The sequence below is a fragment of the Dermacentor andersoni genome, chromosome 7 (genome assembly GCF_023375885.2).
Source record: "Dermacentor andersoni chromosome 7, qqDerAnde1_hic_scaffold, whole genome shotgun sequence".
NCBI classification, from domain to species: domain Eukaryota; kingdom Metazoa; phylum Arthropoda; class Arachnida; order Ixodida; family Ixodidae; genus Dermacentor; species Dermacentor andersoni.
Window position 1 is genome coordinate 138,550,651 of NC_092820.1, and position 22,556 is coordinate 138,573,206.

The window sequence follows — 22,556 nt, forward strand, 5'->3', positions numbered from 1 at the left end:
TGGGCTCCGCATGACGGGTTCCAGCGGAACCTTGTTTTTCATTGTCCGCGCAGCACATGCAGTATTTTTCACAACGTAGGCAATATATTATCGCCGAATTTACTTTGTCGGCGTTTGTTTCTTTTGAATACCGTGCCACGTAGGCATTCGCGACAAGAAAGTGCACTCAGACAGAGCTCACAGCGTTGCCACAGGATCTCTCCGAGGCAACCGAAGTCCCAGCGTAACAGAATCGTCATCACGATACGAAAATACAATAGGAACAGCACTTCGCCAATCTTCTGTTCAAGGTCACTACACGTAAGTACATCACCTTTTTATTAATAGTAGACTTCATTATTATTAAACTTAATTAATAGTAGACTTCCTTTTTGGTCGATGGAGTGGCGATGCGTCCATGCTTGTGTTCGTGCCCAACTGTTCGTATTGTGTTTTTCGCGATAAGCAATGTAGCAACGTCTGACAAATCGCATGAATCTTAGTGTGACAGCAACCAAGAAAACATTCTTGTTGGCAGGACTGCACAATAACGTCGATATCTTTATTAAGCACATGCGAAGGAACCTTTCCGAGGACCAATGACACACGCACGTTGTACAAAGCGCGCCAGGACGGCACCGATTGTTTCGCGTCGCGCCGAACGCGGAAGTATTTAACAGGAACAAGAAGTTATTTAATCAATATGCAAAGAATATATGCAGAAGTTCATTGTCGATGTCAAAAATTATGCGGTTGAACAAAACTACGTAACACCTGTAAAACCGTGCGCCACCAGCGTGTGCTCAATTAGCGCACATGAAATTCACTGCCACATTCGGCAGGATTTTTTTTACAATCGGGACCCCGGGCGCTAAAACGTAAAACTATTCCAAACTTTTCTATTCCAATTTTGTAATCAGCCCTCCGCGATTGGCAAAAAACTTTTTTGGACCATCCCCACTACATCTGTCTGTCACGCAACGTCACGAAAACCGCGATAGCTCCCCATCTGATATGACGTGTACATACTGATCATGCAGGATTTGACCGGAAAAAGAGAAATAGTTATTTATGATTCGACGCCTTTTCACCATTAGCCGCCCGTTATTAGTCAAAAGTTTTCGGGCTCCACCCACTTCACCTGCCTGTCACGCGACGTCACACAACCACCAAAAACTCACCTGGTCAAAGTGACGTGTACGCATTAAGGAGGCATTAATGTACCCAACAAAACTGAATTTTCTTCTGAATAGCCGCAGGCTGCCTCGTTCCGAAAGGAATAAAAGATGGCTGCCACCGATCACTCACCTGCTGGCTACTCGCCCCTGCCGAAGAGCATGAATTTATTTGCGCATAATAAAACATCTTTCGTGGCCGCGCAACGTTTTCGAGCACTTTTGGCACGTTTACCACCTCATTCTGCCAACTTTTTTTTTGCTGAGGATCCGTTTTAGCGTCATTCTTAGGCTTTCGTTGCATACCGCCGCCATTTTCGACCAGCCACCGCAAGCTAAGTAAGGGAAAGCGGACCAATCACAGACGCCGGCACCACCTTCTTCATCCGATTACCTACTTTCAGTGCAGTAGCTCGGCCCTATCGTGCTCCTCGCCTCTTGTCAGCCAATTAGATAAGACAAGCCGCTCAGTGTAGGCAATGTTATCGTTTTCCAAGAAACAAAAGTGAACTCCTATGAACGAGGAGAGCGTTTGATTAGTCTCTTCAGACAACCCTGCAGGTGACCGCCCGGTGCTTGCGTCGACGGTTACGCAAATTTGACGCCATGAGATTGGAATAAAAACACATTGGAATATTTCTACGTTATAGGGCTCCCCATCTGTGGCAGCACGCAGCTGACAGCAAAATTGTTTGACTAAACGAAACGGCGAAGGCACCGTACCGTTTTGCAATTGTAAATGGGCACGTCCTTCAATGCAAAAAGGCTAAAATCTCTAGTAATGCACAGTACGTGCAGTACGTGTACCAAGGCAAGCACTCAAACATTAACCTATGAAGGCACGGCTACGAAGAACCGTTGGGCGCGTTGGCTCACGAGAGTGCAAAAACGTTGCCGGCGTGAAAGGATCCTCTAAACCGAGCACAATCCCATAACGGGGAGGAAACTTTTCAGGTAACGTTGTTGGCGACTACCACTCGATGACATTCCGCTGTCAAAGGCTGGTCAATACTGAAGAAATAATATAAGTCCATTCTGTTCATTAGAAGAGTTCGCGTACTCCTCAAATCCGTAAACACGATGTTCGCAGTGAATGCAACTTGTGCAGTATTTTTCTAATGCTAACAAAGTTCCTTAAGATGCTGGCATTAACGTACTCATTCTACAATGGTTCTTGAGTCATAGTGAGACCAGATGGATTTCTTTAGGAAGCTGTAGCGAGGTGAGGGGGCCGATGAGCAGCGTGTGTCACGCCAAGATAGCTTGAATCTTGACGTCTGTTTGTGTTGCATACCTCTGAGGTGCTCTTGGTGCGTGCCTTGCATCAAGTTGTATTGAATTTGCTGCTGGTGAATTAATTATTTTCGCTCTTCCGTGGGGCGTTCTGCACACTGTAATTTTCAACAGATGGTTGGGGATATTGTTTACGTGGACGTGCCCGGGGTGCGTCGCAAGGATAGTCGTTGGTTTCCTTGTTGACGGATGAAGGCAGTTTTGTGAGGGGAATGTTACTGGCGCTCTCATGTGTAGCGGGAAGTTTCGATACTAACCTGCAAGATGTAGTTATGTCAAACGATATTATAAAGCACAGTGCTTGGATGTGACTGCATAGTAGCGCTACTTAATTAAAACTGTAGGGAATGCCGTCAGCTGCAAGTACACAGGCCAATGGCAACTACTCAAAATTATTCTTCAATAAATATGCAGCACGTAAATGCTTGCAAAATATTGGCTAAAGCACAATAAATCAGACGCATTCTTGGTTAAACACACCGGTTTGTCGTTCTCGGAAGCCGCGTTGTAGTCTACATTCTTCTGATTTGGGGATAGTGCTTAGCAACAATGCTTGCCGCTTGTCACTGCATTATAAATGTTGACTAAGCGGAGTCTCGCATTAGGTCATGAGTTTCAGTACGGAGGCTTAGCTTATGGTTCTTAAACATCGGCTACATATTGCTTACATTAGCTCCACCGTGGTCCTTGAATACCTTTCTTCTTCTCATGAAACTCCAACGTACGCCATGGGAGCGTTTCCAGTAGTAAATAGGCACCCCGTTGCAGGAATGAGTCAGCAATTGATGCACCCCACCGCTGACTCAGCCACAATTAAGGGCACCACATCAGACGCCCGATCGACGCCATTAGTGTTCTCTAATGGCGTCCATTAGAGAACACTAGGGCCAGCTGGTATTGGGAACTTAACAATGCGTCTGTAGTGCTGCCAACGCTGTACAAATAAACAAAGGTTGCTAAAGAATCCAGGCTCCTGGTGGCTCTTTACCTTGAGGCTGCGATGAAGGTTCACGTTGGTGGCGTTGAGCCGAGATGTTTCGTCGAAGCCTAAAGGGTCCTTGCTTCGGATTACTTTATTTAAATCGGCGCTAAGGATTTGAGCGACCAAGCCTGCAATGCGGTTGCGCCGACCCTGCGAGCCACATTAGTCGTTTTTAAAGATTAAGAGCCTTTCAAGCATGACGAAGGTTAAACAAGGGAAGCGTTTATGCGTAGCGGGCTCCCGAAAGGGTCAAGCATTTGTTTGTGACGTTGCTCCCCTGCTACATGTAAGATACTTGACTGTTTTTAACCTTCATATAAGCAACTCCGCACTGCCACTCCTGCTTCAGTATATTGTATGACATTACACAATTTATAGGCAGTAACATCTGTCATGCCTTAACTACTGAAATACAGATATTGTGCACAGACAGAATAAGGTTAAAAACGGTTAAGTTACCTGGTCACTGAGTCTTGGGATAAACAGAAATGATAGTTCCGTTCGTGAGTGGGGTTGCACCTTCCTCTTTATAGTTAGCTGATCTGTGTAATAAAGTAGTCTACGTCTGATGCTCGCAGTATGCAGTGTTCGAGGTAAAGTCCAGAGTCGGGCATACAACATAAAGCCGTCACCCGTAGGAGTTCTCAAACCCCGATGAAACGTGAGAAATAAATACCAACTAATACCGCCATGTTACCTTTCTTCCAACAGGTTTCTGAAATTTATCGGGGGTTTTGTTTTGACCCATGCCACTTGTATTAATTTGTAAGCATGACTTGGAAACGAATAGACCCAGTTGTAATGGAATTTAGCTTGCTCAAAATTAGATAGCAAACTAGCGGCGCGGTGACCATGTAAGATGCTCCAAATTTGGAACGAACCCTACTTGCGATTGCTTCTAAATTTCTTTGCCAATGCGCTGAATTAGCGAACATATTCTTATTCTCACATCATCAAACTAAAGCATGCTATCAAACTAATATGTCGCCTCACAGCAGAACCTGTGTCCTGATCATTTTCACACCATCCGAGTTTGGTATCGTTCGTGATACCCGTGCCTCTGGACAAAAGTACAATCCCGAGAATATTCCTCCTGTTGAGGACATTACTAACACTAAAGTACGGTCAGCAACTTAACTAAGAAAACCGAATAAAGCAAAACCGTACATGACTAAATTTATAAGCACCTGCCTAAACAATGCATACTCCGGAATTAGAAACGCCAACGATAAATATATTTAAAGTAGTGTCGCGATGCAGAACACGACGTGCAGACAAGAGACGATGACGACGAAGGGTTGTTGCTGGGCGCATCAGCCGCCATGTTCTAGCGCCAGCTGGTGCCTTCAGCATGTGCGTTGCATAAACAGCATGCGTGCTTGTTTCCGAACCAAAATATTTTGGTTGACGTGCGGGGCACCAACGGGGAACTCCGTAGCAGTCGCCATGTGAGCCCTGACACGATGATTCTCAGCCAAAGGGCCAAATTTACCAACCACCCACCTCCTGTGCTGCAGACTGCAGACTCTAACCTCCGTCGTGTTTTGCCAGCCGCGAGACCCAGACACCTTTAATGGCGTCAATGGTATGGATGCTGAAGACTCGATTTCCTGGTATTAGCGTGTAAGCGAAAATAATCGGTGAGACCAATTCTAATGCTAGTGAATAGAATATTCTGCCTCCGAGACACAGCGCTAGCATTGTACAAGACCCAAAAACATGACTTAACGAGTTTGGACTTCCTCAAGCAGAAGCTTCTAGACCTCTTTGGAAAGCCCTTTGGCCGTCAGCTGGCGCTGAAGAAGGGGCTGTCGACCCGTGCTCAAACGTCAACAGAATCTTACGGGACATATAATAAGGATGTCGTCAAGCTCTGCCGTAAAGCTGACAAAAAGCTGACAAAGACATGAACGAGACCGACGCAATTGGCCACATCCTTAAGCGCATAGAAGATGACGCGTTAACCTGCTTATCTGCTAGAACTATAAATCGGTGGGCGCGATCGTCAAAGAGTGCTGCAATTTTGAACTGATAAAAAGTTTCCGCATTTCGCAGCAGTTCCCCCTGCCTCACCCAAAGTTCAGCCGGGCGCAGGCTACCACCCTGCGTCTACTACAAACAAACACGTACCCTTCATCCGCCCGCCTCAACCTTATATTTCCGGACGTCTACACTACCCCCCACTGCCAGTGCTGTGGAATTCACCCGGCTACACTTCCGCATATGCTGTGGGAGTGCCCAGCACAGTACACACAGACTAATACCATGACTCTCTCGTCGAGGTTGCATGAGGCTGTGGGCAGCTCCGCCCTCGACGACCAAACCTGGGCGACCCAGCACGCCCGCGAGGCGGCGGCGAGACAAGCCCTCGACGTCCCTTCGTGGGAGGCTTAGGCCCGGCCATCATAAAGTGCTGGTTCTACAATAAAAGTTTATTCCTCCTCCTCGCAGCAGTTCAACAGGCTACCAAATACAGCTTCGACGTCTTCGTGTGAGGAACAGTCATGAGGCTTCGAATCTACTTGAATAAATGTAGTGAAAAAATCAAGCATTCCACATCATACTGTCCTTTTGTAATCACTAGAACCGCATTCACCGTGGCAACACTTCTCGGACTTTAAGGTTCTAAGATACAGTGCCTAATATTCCATGTAATACATAGCCCACGAAAGATCAATTTTCCAGAAACAGTTAGGAGCAATGAAGCGAATGCCGTATTCAAGATAACGTTCTTAAGCTAGAAGTGTTCATAATACGAGACTCCAGCCAATTGTGATGTTGAGCATGATATTCGCAAACGCGGCTCGCAAAAAAGAAGTTAGCAAATTGCCCTCACAAATAAGAGAGTTGCGAATTTCGCCTCAGCAAGAATTATTTGAGTTAATAACATATATCAACATATCGCAAATATTAAATGGATACGTCTGCTACGAGTCAACTGCGCAAACGTTACATTTTTCAACAGATGGAGAGTGCACTGCTTAGTTGGGCGGTTCTGCAGAGGCATAATTTAAGAATTATTCCCACGTACTATGTAAAAAGTGCAAAAAATACGGCCGTTTATTTATGGATGCAGGTAAGTAAGCGCGAAGACTGAGGCTTGTCAGCGCTGTACAAAACAAAATAATAAAAGTAAAAATCGTGAGGATGCAGTCCGCTGAAGACAAATACGTAAGTCTGCGTAAGTAGCGAAGTGAGAACATGGCTTGCTTGTTTTGAAACCACTAGGATGCCGGTAGCCTCATGGTACCTCAAGCACTTTAATATAACTCAGTCCGTTAACGAAACTGATGTTCCTGCAGTGCTTCCTCACGGCTGATGCATACTGAACTGTCTTAAAACACACCGAAAGCTTAGTCACGATAGTCTGATTTGCTTTCACCAGTGTTTGCAATGGACAAAGTGTTTTCTCCCGACGGACCCTCTTTGCGCAGTCGTGCACCACTCAGCTATTTGAAACATGACCATCTTTCAGTTGCGAAACTATCATGTTACTTTATAACACACTTCTATATCAACAGAACCATGCAAGGATGATACAAAAACAAGTTCGCTCGTGGGTGGTGGCGTTACAACTTGCACTTCCTGCGAGCGAAGAATAGCCGCGTGATAGTTGTTATTGTGTTTTATGCCTGCGTCCTTGAGCCTCTTGACACTTTTCTTCGTGCTTGCTACTCCTTGTAAATACACCGTGTAAATAGTTCGCCTATTGCGCTTTCACGTAACATTTATTTGATGAAGGTGCGTGGTACTTCATCGGACGAAAGAACTTCGCAGCAGACGCCGCCTTGAATCTACCACCATGCCGCCAGTCCATGATACGTCGCGCCAGCTACGTTTAACAGCACCGCCTAGTTCTTCGCTCTCACACAACTCCGCGATTCAGATACCGTTTCCAGGGCAAACAGCGTTGACCTGGTTTAGTGGCTCAGCATGTACGAGCGTGTCAGCAAACACAATTACTGGGATCGGACTACTGGGGACGAGCTCCACCACTGGAAGAGCTTGTGCAGTCGTCGGCGTTACTTGGTATGAGGGATCACGTGGACTTAGCGGCCACGTCGGCTGCTTCGGAAGCCCCAACGCGAGCACAAAACGAAAGCTTAATGTCCCAGCTGTGCTGCCTTTTTGGTTAAGTGGGGAGGTATTTCCGCTTCGGGTGTGTGCTTGACAGTACTTGAAATCGCTTTGTTAGGTAGTGGTTGCGTCTGAAGGCGTCCAGTTTGGTAGGCTACTGCTCGGTGCCGAAGTGCCGGACGTAGACAGTGGAGCCCAGTGTCAGCTTTCAGACCTATCCGTAGGACGAAAAGCTGCGTGAAGCTTGGAACGCGAAACTCAGAACCGGCAAGCCGCCATCGGCTGCAACTCCTGTTTGCAGCAAACACTTCCCCGAGTAAAACATAGTTTCCTACAAAATTACTAGAGGAAACTGTGGCGCTGCACTCGTTGTCCTACCATGGGGATGATGGGAAGTACATGGATTTGTCTGATCTTCGTGCTTGTGGATTCAGACGTTCTTGTAGCTTTGTATATTAGGCTATATAAATCTTATTGTCGTATATTTCAGCGCAATCTATATTCTTCAAAGTGCAGAAGACGCCGGGAACGCGTGCAATTCCTATTAATTGCAACGATTGAGCTTGTCCAGGTGGCCAAATCGAAACGCGCCAAGCGTCTCAAGGCACTGGCATGCCCCCGATAAATACATAAGGGCGTTTCATTCGTTTGTAGACATATGCGTCCGTGGCTTGATGGTTTCAATATCAGGCTTCTGTACTAGAGTCCCTGTGTCCGAATCCTGCCGTAGGGCAATTTTAATGATGTTTATTTAATTATTTATCATGGAATACGCTGTTGAAAATGACGAGTTTCAAAAGTCACAAAGCCGTTTGAAACCAAAAAGGACGAAGTTTAGGCAAATCCATGTACTTCCCATAATTCCCATGCTGGGACAGCCGTTCTCGTTGCAGCTCCCGTAGACACTAGCGCCAGAGTTCCCTCTAATAATTTTTGTAGGAAACTCTATGGAGTAAAATACGGCGTCGGGCTTGCGATACTCGGTGAGTAGCAGATAGCGTGCACTGAGACGGTCGCACGCGTACGCAACCTGGCTAATGTCATGAAGCGTTGGTATATGAACTAGTTAATGGTAGATACTGGCAAGTTCACTGAAATGGAAAGGCCGCGGTAAAATAGGACCAATGAAATGTACTGCATTAGGGAAAAGAAGCAGCGGGTAAATGCTCGCAAGAAGACCGATAAATATACAGTGCAACGCAATTTTCCAAATGATTATATTGAAAAGTGCAGGACTCTGGAAGACAATAAAATAAACATACACTGAATCGCCGCGACGGGACATCGCCGTAGTCGGCGTCGAAGTGCCTAGTTATAGCGAAATTATTTTCGAACAGCTATGACAATGTCCACGCAACAATGGTTGCTTGTGTAATGTCAAATGATCATATGCTGAGGCCTCAAGCTCACGGCATGGTGCGAAAATGCGCTCGCAGCAAAAGTGAAACATTGTTCACGGACATGGGGCGCTATAACGTAAAACTATTCCAAACGTTTCTATTCCAATTCTGCTATCAGCCCTCCGCGATCGGTCAAAAACTTTTTTCGACCACCCCCAACTTCACCTGTCTGTCACGCGACGTCGCGAAAACCGCAATACCTCCCCATCTGATATGATGTGTACACACTGATTATGCATGATTTGACAGAAAAAAGAAAAACAGTTATTTCTGATTCGACCGCTTTTCGCCATTAGCCCTCGGCTATTGGTAAAAAGTTTTCGGGCTGCACCCACTTCACCTGCCTGTCACGCGACGTCACAAAACCGCACAAATTCACCGCGTCAAAGTGACGTGTACGCGATAAAGATGCATTAATATGCCGAACAAAACTGAATTTTTTTCGGAATAGCCGCAGGCTGCCCCGTTCCGAAAGGAATAAAAGATGGCTGCCGCCGATCGCTGAGACGCTGGCTACTCGCACCTGGCGGAGAGCATGGGTGTATTTGCATATAATAAAACTTCTTGCGTGACCGCGTAACGTTTTCAAGCACTTTCGGCACGTTTACTACCTCATTCAGCCAACTCTTCTTTGCTGAGGGTCAGTTTTAGCGTCAATCTTAAGCTTCCGTTGCATGCCGCCGCATTTTCGACCAGCCACCACAAGGTAAGTAAGGGAAAGCCGACGAATCGCAGACGCCAGCACCATCTCTTCATCCGGTTATCGATTTTCAGTGCACTGGCTCTGCCCCAGTGAATCCCTCTCCACTTGAGCGTTCTCCTCGCCTCTTGTCAGCCAATTAGATACAACAAGCCGCTGAGTGTAGGCAATGTTATTCGTTTTTCAAGCAAACAAAAGTGACCTCCTATGAACGAGGAGAGCGTTTGATTGGTCTGTTCAGGCAACCCTGCGGGTGACCGCCCGGTGCTTGCTTCGGTGGTTACGCAAATTTGACGTCAGGAAATCGGAATAGAAACATATTGGAAAAGTTTTACGTTATAGGGCCCATGCATGCACTCCGTTACCGCGAATCCATGCGATCGCTTCATTGAGGATTCCTTCTGTTACGCTCCATTTGGTTATGCCGATAACCCGCTATAAGAACATATTTCGCATAGTTCGCTCTCAGCGATTGCCGAACTTTCAGGCAAGAAGCATGTTCGGGTTACTCCAACGCAGCGACCGCGCACAGTGAGCGTTCACTGTGGTGTTCGGCGAAGAGACAGTGTCTGTTCCCCATTCGCTGGTTCCTGTTTGCCCAATACCAATATTCTGACAGTAAAATCTTCCTTCGTTTCTAGAGTACCTACAGAAATGTCGAGGACAGCTCCCGAATGGTGTTATTATCAATCACCGAAAGCCGAACCTATGAGAAGCGCGCCGCGTTATACCTGATACTGCGCAAGCGAGGCACTTTCGCCAGATGGCGACTCCGCAGCTCCTCGCCCCCAGTAATGCAGGCCAACGTCACATATTACCTCGGCGAAACACCTTGCGACTGGTTTTCGACCCACGAGGACGATATTACCAGCTGTAACACGTTCAAAAAGCAGCTCCGTGACCTTTTCGGCAACCCGTTTGGTCGATAGCTTGACGCCAAGAAACAAATGGTGGTACAAAGGCAGACGTCAACTTCGCCTTACTTGCCGTACATGCAGGACTTATTGGCCTTGTGTCTAAAAGCTGACTAGAAGATACCCGAAGCTTTCAAGATTGCCGACATTTGGAGGGTATCGCAAACGATGCATTCAATATGCTCATCGTCACCAACGTGGCCACTGTTTGCAGTGTGATCAAAGAGTGTCGTCAACTAGATTAAGAGAAATGCCGGCGCATCTCACGTCATTAAGAGCGTCTACACAATACCGCTGCACCGTCGTCCTGCGATGCAACTCCTTGCCAGCTAACCCCATCAGACGATGTAAAGCGCATCGTATGCCGAGAACTCGGGGCTGCGTTTCCGTCTTAAAAATCAACTATCCGGCTCAATCCGGCTCTTTGATTGATCAAGGCGATTGTTCGCCAGAAGTTTGTGAACAGTGGCATCCTCTCTACTGTTTGTGCGATGAACACTCCTGATGCCGCGATAGTCTCTGGCAGCCCTCGTTGCGGAGCGTGCGCTCTTCATCTTTGCAAAAACTCGTCGGAATGGAGAAAATCCGATGATAAACCTATCGGCTTCCGCTGCAGCCGGGTTGGACATATTGTTCGCTATTGCCGCTGTCAGCCCATTTACCACTCTGGTCCCTTGCGCAGTGCATGCCGCCATCTGCCCCGCACCGAATCCTCTTCACCCAATGTCTACGAGGGATGTAGCCGCTACGCCAGGTCGCCTCCACCGCATCGCCGTCCATCTCGTTCGCCGAGTCGCCGTCGCGTTTCGTCACCGTCCTTTAGGCGTCGCTTCTCGCCAGAAAACTAGATTGCGCAGCTTCTGGAGCTTAAGCTGCACTGTCGACCTTGACCCAAAATCACATGTTCCTTTAGTGCCAACCGGAACACTTTTGATGTCCACGATGATGAGAGCTTTGATTCATATTAGAGTGCACGTTTCTATCATGGGTGCCAATTATTGTCGCCGCATGAAGAGAATCTTTACACCTCCCACGACCAGTGTCGTACGTGTCGTTGACAGTGCGACAGCTCGGGTTGCCATTGCTGGTCGCTAGGCCATAGCTATTTTTGCAGGACCTTGCGCAGTGTGCTCACGACCTCATACTTGAACTTGCTTTCCTTTCTGCCCATTCCGCTCTGATGGATTACTCCACCAATGTTCTCTACCTTGAACTGCCTCGCCTCTGTGAACGCAGTGGCCCAACTCCCTGCGGCTCGCCTACATTGCAGTGATTTTCTTCGCCTACCATCTAAAACTTTGAAGTATGTCGAATTTTCATGTTTGCCAGTTGTTCCAAATAGCAACTACGTGACGCATCTTACTGACGTCCTGCTCATGCACGCTATCGCTTCACCCTACGCGATCCTGAGCATTGTGCCTAATGGAACTAGTCTTTCACTTGTGAATTTTGGCTTCATCAAGCAAGTATTTCCACGGAGGCTATCTGTAGCTCCCCTTTGCCCCCTGCCAGACTTTCAGCTACAAGCTTTTGTACTGGTTGCTACATCTATTCCAAATTGTACTACGACGCCGACTACTCATGGCAGCGGCAAAATTCGCAGCATGATCGCCAATAAGCTTCCGCCTGAGCACACTGAAACCGAGTTTGGGTCAGGCGTTCGTTGTCGCGGATCGCATACACGCAGGCGATGCCAGCCCTGTTCACCGGCTCCATTATTGAGTGTCTACGTCTGAGGGAAGCATCATCCAGTAGGAAGTCAACAAGATGCTTGCGAAGGGCATAATCGAGCCATCATCCAGTCCCTATGCATCGCTTGTTGTTTTTTTTAAAAAATCACGATTGATTGTTGCGATTTTCTGTGGAGAGAGAGAGAGAGAAGTGGTTCTTGTGGGGAAAGAGGAAAGGCTAGCACTATTTCTGCAACCCATGCGGGAGCACGGCTCAGTGCCAGCAGGGTGGGGAGATGGGATTAAAAGAGAGAGAGGGTAGGAGGGAGAAAGGCAGAAGGACGTCCTAGCAGCATCAGAGTAGCCCGGCAGGGAGGGCCTAGTGGATTCGACCGGAGGAGTAGGCTGGAGGTAGACCGCATAGGAGGTGGCCCAGTAGAAGCGAAGTAGTGGCGAATGAGGAAGAATCCACACCTCAGCAACATTACGCGGATGCTTACCCCTTACAACTAATTGATGATGCCCTATCTGTTTGGTGCCTCGTCTCTTCTACCGACCTCCGATCGCTATATTGGCAGATTGCTGCGGACCCCATGGGCCGCGAGAGAACGGCTTTTCTAACACCATCTGGGCTTTACTATGTCAAGGTAATGCATTTCAGTCCGTCTAATGCTTCAGTCACATTGGAGCGATTGATGGAAGCTCTGCTTTATGGATTCAATTGTTAAATGTGCTTTTGTTATTGGGACAACGTGATTGTGTTTCGAACACTCCCCGAACGCCTCTTAGTGATTCTTGACGTGTTCCACAGTTCCAGATTTTGGTGAATTGATCAAACTAGCTTTATGATCATCGATGAATTACGATAATTTGCCATATTGTGGATGCTGCCTGCGTACAAACTGACCCAGAAAAAATTTGAGCCGTGAATGGCTTCCCTGTGCCCAAGTCCTACCAAAGATGTTCGCAGCTTTGGGGGACCCTGCTCCAGTTTTTGAAGGGTCATGACGAATGTTGCAGTGATTGCGAAACCGCTCGTAAATCGTAAAGAGGTGCCTTTTACCTGAGGTGCTGCACAAGCCGCGACATTCTTCTGGTTAACCACACTCCTCGCAAAACGTACCGTTAAAGCCCACGGGATAGGCGCTGTCCTGGTGCCTGGCGTGAACGTGAAGCGAATTGCGCAATCGCTCATATCAGCAGGATGCTGTCCTTATCGAAGCGAAATTATTCAAATACAGAACGTGAGTGCCGCACTCTTCTTTGGGAAGTTGCAAAATTTCCCCCCTATCTATTTCGTCGTGCATTTACAGTGGTCGCCGACCACCATGTCCTTTGTTGGCTCGCCTCTTTGAAGAATCCTAGGGGCTGACCCACTCGATAAGCAATGCGCCTGCAAGATAACAGCTACACGGCGGCATACAAAAAACTCGCATTTTGTCCCGCTACCGCGCGGTCAACGGTGACCTCTTCGCGAACTCAATCCCTTGATTCTGTCGTTTCCGTGAGCCAGGTCCTTAATGTCGCCGAAGAACAGCGTCAGGATGTCTAGTTAAGGAAAATAATCGAGCACCTGGAATCCTTTCCCAACGACCTCTCTTTGCGCATATTGACCCCAAAGAATGGTAGCTTATATCGGCGTAAAGTATACCCTGATGCACCAGATCTTCTTCTAGTTATACATCACTTGACCTTGCCTACCCCACTCAGCGTGGCATTATGTCAGCGCCTGCGAGCTCTATCAACGCCAAAAGAAACCTTCGGCGCTTCCTGCTGGGTATCTTGGTGCCCACCGGTGTCCCAGCTTACCCCTACTTCACAGTCGGTTTGGACATTCTTGGATTCTCTCTTACATCGGCCTCCGGGAACAAATGATTTGCCGTCGCTACCGATTACGTGACGCGCTACCCAATGGCACGAACGCTGGCGGGCAGGTGTGCTGGACGTGGCACACTTTTCCTCCGCGACGTAATTTTAGTACACGGTGCCCCATGTCAATTACTGACTGACCGAGGGCGTACCTTCCTGTGGAAAGTCATCGACGATATCCTGCGCTGCTGCTCCATGCAGCACAACAAGATCACCACGTCATACCATCCCCAGACAAACGGACTCAGCGTGGGAATCAGACCTTAAGAGACCTGCTTTCAATGTGCCTGTCGGCTGACCACCGTGATTTGGATCTTGCATTGCAATACGCGACGTTCGCATATACTACCTCCCGCCACGATGCTCCTAGATACTCTCTATTTTACCTTTTTTTTTCGGACGGGAGCCAACTTTGCTGTTGGACACATTTCTTTCATACTCTGCAAGTCCGACTAGAGAATTTGCGTGTGACGCTATTGTACAGGGTGATTACCCGAGGCAGATAGCCCGTACTAGACTTGCCGCTTCCCAAGAAAATCAGAAATGCCTTTTGCTCTTATACCTCAAGCAAAACAAGCGTTTTGATCCAGGTGCACTCGTGCTACTTGGACACCCTTCGCAGCGTGTCGGCCTGTCTGAAAAGCACGTTACTCGCTACACAGGCCCATATCGGGTCCTTCGACAAGTGACTGACGCCACGCAGGAGATAGTGTTTGCCAGCCCCACAACCTCTTTTGTTCCGTTGTCCAGGAACGTCGTCCACGTTTCGAGGCTTAAGCCTTACCACGCTTTCTCTGCTGTTTATCCTTAGTATTGGCGGGCTGCCTGATGTTAACATGCCTCATGCTATGCCTTATTCGCAGAAGATGATGCCGACACTTGGATTTAGTGGAACGTATCCATAAGCGCCCTCTGCCTGATCCGAGGACCACGATGTGCCTTGCTTGATGCTGCCTGGCTTCCGTGTCGGCAAGTACTTGCTACCTTTTTAGATACACTGTGTAAATAGTTTACCTACAGTGCTTTCACGTAACAATATGTTCCAGAAATCAGTACACACCTATCAATTCATCACTCAACGTGTTCCCTTGTTTCAAAACAGCTGACGTGAGCTGCGTCGGGCACGTTTTTTTACATGCTACTCGCGCTTTGCTTTGTGTATTCGTTCTCACAAATTGTAGCCGCCAGATATTCAAAGAAACATACCGTGGTCTTACCACTTGCAGATTGCTTTCCTTCCATTTTATTGATGTGCCCATGGCGTGACCAGCACAAATATCCGGCGATATTGATGCGGCAATAAGCCAAATAGCGACACGCTTACACAAAAAGCCTTTACGCAAAAAAGACCGTCTGACGATGTCTATCAAGCGGTATTATGCGTGGCATTCACACAATGTAGCAACATGCCGTAAATCCACCCCCAAAACATATTATTCATGAGCCGTGTACTGCAGCAGCGGTTCTTTATCTTCTACTCATCTGGGTACGTTGCATCCCCTAGCGGGGCGCTGCTGAAGTACCCTCCGGCACTGCACTGGTGGCGCAGCGTTAAAGCGTCGGGCTGTTGTGTTTATAGCCTGTACCATCTATTGGCGTGCACGAGGTACCGCGTGAAGTCCTCCGTTTATCGATCCTCTGACATTGCTGCCTATGGAAAGGCTGTTGTGTGTAAACGCTGAGATTTATTCCCTATGTCAGCACAATCCCTCAAGGCACCATTGGAAAGCATCCGTATGCCGTCTTGGAGCTACCTGTGTGACGTAGGTGCGATTCCGCCGATAACCATCGCAAATTCTCAGTTGTTTTATTTATTTGGAGAGCAGCGGAAGTAGGCTAGGTAGGTTGGCACAAACTGGCATAATTAGCTTCATAATCACAATTACAGAAAATAAAATACCAGTAATCAGGCAGCCGTTGGCCACCGTTGCCAGTACGCAAGGTAATGATGTGTGAAAATGCACTAATTGACAATTGTCTTAAATTCAAGAGGGCAGATATGTGTATCATGGCCTGCGAAAGCAAAATATCACGTATTTTAAACTATATTCTATTTGTTTCATGTCATGGATGTCGTTACAAGATAACAGTTCAGAATACGAAACATGGGAGTCGTGTTGCTGACCCAGCAGGAACTTGTTAGTAGTTGTAAGATTGGGATTCTTTTAGCGAGAAGTGGAACTGATCTACCGATTGTGTTTACTCATTTTCATGCACAGAGATGCCTCAAACAAACATAGGGAATATCACTGCCTGGGGGTTTTGTAAATGCTGCGTTGACACCACATGGTTTGAGTGAATCCGAAAGGATCTGGAATGATATATCGTAAACTCCGTGCGACCATTATATCAAGTGGGATATTGAGCATGACGCATGCATTCGAATTATTGGTTTTCGCCGTCACTGTCTTCGGTAAGTTCGCTCACTACACAAGACTTCTATATTGGCATTACAGAGTTTATTTATTGACTGTTACTATAAATTAATACACTCTCACAAGTTTATGAGGCGTGATAAATCACAGTGCTAAACGATATGGATGTACGTACAATGGACCACACAAAATGATGTGAAGGTTGAGAATACCGGAATGGGAGAAAAAAAGCTTTGTTAGAGTGACTTCTCTTACAATGATGTCAGCATGTCCTTATAAATATTTTCAGTACATGTACATTAATTTACAGTATTGCTAGATGGAGACAGAGAGTGTAAACTTTAGTACCGGTACACCATAGTGAATAAATGGTAAATACCCATTCTAGGTTGTTGCTTTGCTTTAAAGTGTTATAAATTGGAATTCACTGAGCCTGCTGTAGCCAATAGGATATGCCGTCTAATGTTCTGTTGTTTTAGTGAAATTCGGAAATCTCAAGGTGAAACAGACAGGGTGAGACAGGCAAGCACATTTTTGTGTCTCTGTGATAAGGTTCCTAACTAGCCACTTCATCTGCTTTTAATTCTATTTACTTCACTAGCGGCAAATAACACAGCGCGAAAATACTGCTTGAGGCCGAAAGCGCCTGGCAGCACATGTGGCGGAGGCCCGTTTACATCGTGGTATTTCGATTCCAACACCCGCGAATGCAAAGCGTTCATCTTCGGTGGATGCAACGGGAACCTGAACAGGTTTTCTTCCGAGAGACAGTGTCAGCGATGGTGCTTACGTGAGTGCAAAATGCCTCGCATTCTTCTCTCATAGTAACTTCATAAACATAGAATCATTTTTTAATAACTTTGCAAAAATAAAATACGGGATTACTTTTAGGTGACATGTGTGTATTGAGGTATCCCTCATCTGGAACTTTCAGTACGGATTAGTTGTTGTTTTGTCAATAACTAAATAAATAACTATCTGCCAATCAGGAAACGAAATGTACATTATGTTTTTAATGCGCGTGTTTCTAAGTAATTTTTATTTTGTTTGTGATGATCCATCATTACTGTAAATCTCTCGTTGTTGCTGGAAAAACTACAGCATGCACTTCATCCTTACCTCAGTAATAGTGAATTGTTTTAAACACTTCTAATTGCTACACCTTATGATTCTCTTCTTTTTCCATCGTTTATCACATAAATCTTCGAAGTTCCTATGAAGCTTCTGCATTGTATATATATAACATCTGTTAAATTAAATATAAAGGCAATGTGCTCGATGGTGGTGTTTTATTAGCCACGTAAGATCCTGTAACATTCAAGATGTGTGAAGCGAGAAGCGCTGTTTATTGTGAGAAGCGAGGCTCTGTTAGCCATAACAAGCGTTTCTTTTTCTGCTTGAATGACCCACTATATAACACGGTGAAAGCATCACTCTATATTTGTGTGGCATTATCATGTCGTACGCCGCACACGAAGAGGTAATAAACATCCTCTCTCACCTGGTGGTGAAGGCGATGTCAGTAGCGCATTACATTTTGCACTGTGTACAGTGTAGGTGATTACTACGTATCCTTTTATTTCATGCTGTAATTCTTTTATGGTTTATCCTTGTGTTAGCTTAAGCGACTCGCTCATTATTTGCATTCTTTTAATGCTAAATAATGAATTACGGAATACGAAGACAAGCACGTGCTTTACGTATAGCATTCATGATAAAATTCCTGTTATCGGATCGCCAGCTGTTTAAATGTAAGAGCACGAAGCCTCTTTTGGCTATAGTTGGTGAGGCAGAAAGCTAATACACACAGACTTCCGACCCATAATTACAAATACGGAGGCATCGAATGAAGCATATGCTGTTTACTTGAAAAATGTTGAAGAATACATAATAACCTTGCCTGTTCAAGGGGGTGTGCTATATGTTGTCTAACCTCTTGCTTCGTTTCCTTAAGCTACTCTACATGCATCCTGACCAAAAGGCGGGATACATGGTTGCAATACTCTGGATACCTGTATTCGCTGCGAGAACACAAGATGCACGAAGGAGCTAAATGACGCGTGCCTTGCACTGTACATTGTGTCAATTCTTTTAATCTATCATTAACCAGCGTAAGCCTCTTCTCAAGGGAGGTGCTAAGGCGCTACGTCATTGCATCAGGTCGATTTATCCAGCTTCAAGAAGTGGGGTGGTCAGTATTCAGGAGGATGCCAGCATTACCCCACTGTAAAGCAAGCGAACATAATTTGGCGCTCATATGTAAGGTAGAATTTAACTGATAAACAAAAATGACGCATACGCGGTCATTTTATATGGTTGGTGACAACGTGGTGTCTTGCGCGAGGCGGCAGAGCCCTTCGTTAAAGGCACGCGTTATTTTTTAGGCAATTCCGTTCGAGGAAAACATGCCCGGTACAGGCGCTAGTAATTCTGTGCGCTACAATGTTTGAATGGCGAAGGGTTGTAGATATAGGTGCAAACTCCAAACATACTTCGGCTGGCGCTGCAGAATAAGTTCTAGCTGCGATGGTAGGATTTTTATTAAGAAAGCAGGAACGTAGCTACCAAAGAGGACGAATAGGTAGTTTGTCGCATATTGTTCGAGATCCACGAGGCAGACGTATTACAGAAAAAAAAATCACAGCACAGTAGATAATGAATGACGTATTGGTGGCGATAGAGAGGACATATATTGGCAGGTTTTCGCCGGCATTCCCGTCTTGTGATCGCGGTGTTCGCGTAAGTGGGTGGAGAAGCTGTCGGTCAGTGTTTTAATATCCGATGACGAGTTCATCTCTGTGGTAACGCAAATTTTTTGTGCTCGGGCCTTGTCGGTTCTGGTGGTAACAAGGCAACTGAACAATGCTATGTTGGTGCTGGCGAAAATCAACAAAAGTTTTTGATCTCAGATAACTGAAAACGCCCTTTCAGAGAAAATTTTAAGGTCGGCATCTCGTAGGTTTTTTTCGTTGATAACGACGACAAAAGGGAAGTAAGAGAGGTAAGGGAATGCAAAAACCATCTTGACATGACTCCTCGCCCAAAATTACGTTCTAGCACTAGAGTTCCGTGAATGCTGCAGAGATTAGCTATCTTAAATGCATGACGCTTAGGCGCTTGGACTGCAGCATCATTTACCTCAATGTTGAGAATCGCACTTGGAATACTGAATCAAAATATTCCGCCAAATTTATAATAACGTCATTGAAAATGTAGGAGTTACCCGTTATATTTCTTCTATTTTAGAATTCTGCAAATAATAGGTATAAAGAATTGAGACTGGACTGAAAAATACTGCCTGTCACCGGAGGGAAGCGAAATCATTACCTCCGCATTACACGTGCAGGTCATTTGAAGGACATGAAGCTACGTCGGGGCTCTGACTACGTATATATATATATATATATATATATATATATATATATATATATATATATATATATATATATATATATATATATATATATATATATACGTATAGGGTTTTGCGTGCGTGCGTCGGCTAGGTCTAACCCGGGTAGGGATGTCTGGCACTGTCTGACTCTTGCCCAGGCAAATCTACTAAAACTACCCGAGTACCCAAGAACAACAATAGGACGTGGGAAAAGAGGACGTAAGTTCCCGACCATTTGCACCATTGCTGTCTGAGCATAGTGTGTTAGACTGCGGTGATATTCTTGTCATGCCGTCTTGTTCATGCAGCCTTCGTCACCCTGCCAGTTTTGTTCGCATTCTTATGTCCTAGTCTTTATGCTGCCGGGACGTCTACCAAACCATGCCCACTAATTTCTGTTGCCGCCAACAATCACCATACCAACGTGAGCAGTAACGTTTTGTAGATCTATTAGTGCATCCACTTCAGCTGTTCACAGAAGCTCTTTATTTACTTATACAATAATCGAGGTTTTTGCGACATTTTTTTAATATGTCTGCATAAGGGATAACAAATATTGCTTATTGACGTTTTTTTAACCGGTTACTGCTACTTTTCAGCTGGAATTCCAGAGAACCCGGTGTGTAGCTTGGATCAAGTTCAAGGACACGGCATAGGCCACTTTTTCGCCTGGTCATATGACTCCAAAGCAAACTATTGCAGTTTATTTATGTACAGTGGATGGGGCGGCGATTCTAACAACTTTGGAAGTTGTTTTGAGTGCATGAACAGATGCAGCGGTACGTATTCAGCTGCGAAATCTTCTTCACTCTTTTTCACCTGATGGCGATGTCATTACTATAAGGTTTGGTAAACTTGAGCAATAAATACAAGGCTATTGCACAAATATCATGCCACGAGGCAGGAACACATGAGGTCTCGAAGGGCGGCGGGCTGCGGAAAACAACAACCGTGAATTGAGCGCCAATGTTCTATGCACAAATTGGAGACAGGTTAGCGTTATTCGGGGTAAAAAAGACCGCACACAACCGCTCAGTGGTTTCAGCACGTACTCAATGGTGAAAAGCTTTGTGAAATGTTTACAATAAAAGTAGGCACAGAATGCTCATCAACGTATCAGTGCATGTGTTGGGCGGTCGAATACTCTAAGACAACTGAGCTCTCTCTCACTGCGGTGTAGCGACAGGCTGAGGCGCGCAATGACAGCCGAAATTTAATGATAAAACGATGGCATTACTGACAGCATCAGTCAAATGATATTGCGCGTTGAAAGAGAGAGCATGGTTACTATTCCTATTGGAATACTCCCATATCGGCGAACCCCGGCAACTCTTACATTTTACGTTTTACTTTTGTTCTTTGGCAATACTTATGAATTTCAGAGACAATTTATGCAATATTCTACGTTCTAAGAGTTGCATGGAGCATATAGTTTAGTCAGTTCTTTTCGCAAGCATCTGACACACTTTGGTCATGACTTGTATGTGTTACAAGAGACGGCAGAACTCGTACGTATTGCGCGATGTCATATATATATGACATTGCGTATATCATATTTCTTTATTAAAACATGCCCGACCAAATTTTTCGAAACATTACAGTTTTTGTAGCCCATAATGTCCCAAGGGTTCTGTGCCTTTCACTAGAGTTGGCGATTGAAAATACATCAAGCCCATATCTGTGAAGATCAGATGTGTCCTATGGTAAATGGCCAAACACGAGACAACAAATGAGATGTTTAAGTAAATACTATGCCTGTTTATTCCGAAATCAGCCAAGGAAGACGACATAAGATGCTGTGCGTATCTGGTAACACGTCCAGCCATGAGCAGCACAGGATCATAGTCGGTGAAACACAATAAATCAGTGGAGCAACGCGTATAATGTGGGGTTACCCTGTATCAGATGACGTGTGGGACGGCCACCGTTATGCGTCCGTGCGCCAAGAAAACATATATCGGCAGGATAAACACGACATGCTCATTACGTCAACGGTAAATTGGTTTAGGGATCCCATAAAGTATGAAGCAGTGGAGAACTGCTTCAACGCGCTTGCGAATGTTTGCGAAGGGCTCGCATTTTAGCTTTGCTTCTTAGTCTACAATTACCCACGCTTTGAGAAATACGGGAGCACACTGCTCCCTGGAAAGCTCTTTACTATTTGCCGTATCAAATAATCTTTCCGCATGGTCCTGCTTAGGGGGGGCATTATTGAAAGAACGTCGAAGTTATTTCGTTGTGGAACTTGGTATGCAACGCGTGCGCGAAAGGGAGCGCTCGAATGTGTCATCAGATGTTCATTATGGCAAAAAAAAAAGTTTCACCTGTCTGCCCTTGCTGTTTTTTTCTTTTTCAGGAAATGAACACGCTGCGCAAATCTGCCGCATTCTGAATTACGATATTATGGCTTACTCCTACAAAGGACTTCAATTCAGCTTTCCTGGAATTAAATGAACAGCTTGAGAGTACTGAAATAAACAAATAAATAAATTGATGTCGCAAACGCACTGCCCCACTTCCAGTTTTCACCCGCAACGGGTTCGTCAGGACGCAAAGAGGCACAGAGTAAATTATTCAGTACGTGCCTCGAGCGTCCAGTCACACGGCAACTGTGCGTGTATACATTGACATCTCTCGCACTCGAAATAAAAAACTGTGTGAGGCGCATGTTGAGCCACAGAAAGCTGTATTTGGAACTCTACAATATCTTCAGTGACACTTTTCATCG

General features: G+C 45.8%; 1 long non-coding RNA gene across 2 annotated transcripts; it reads left to right on the top strand.

The window, feature by feature from the left end:
* The first annotated feature begins 133 nt into the window (after nucleotides 1-133).
* LOC126533954 (uncharacterized) lies at nucleotides 134-22,331 on the top strand. Of its 2 annotated transcripts, XR_011895832.1 has the most exons (6): nucleotides 134-300; nucleotides 14,923-15,028; nucleotides 16,279-16,472; nucleotides 17,036-17,224; nucleotides 20,428-20,607; nucleotides 22,185-22,331. It is a non-coding gene; the product is annotated as an uncharacterized lncRNA (long non-coding RNA). The 2 variants fall into 2 exon arrangements; XR_011895833.1 differs by lacking the exon at nucleotides 14,923-15,028.
* The last annotated feature ends 225 nt before the right edge of the window (nucleotides 22,332-22,556 follow it).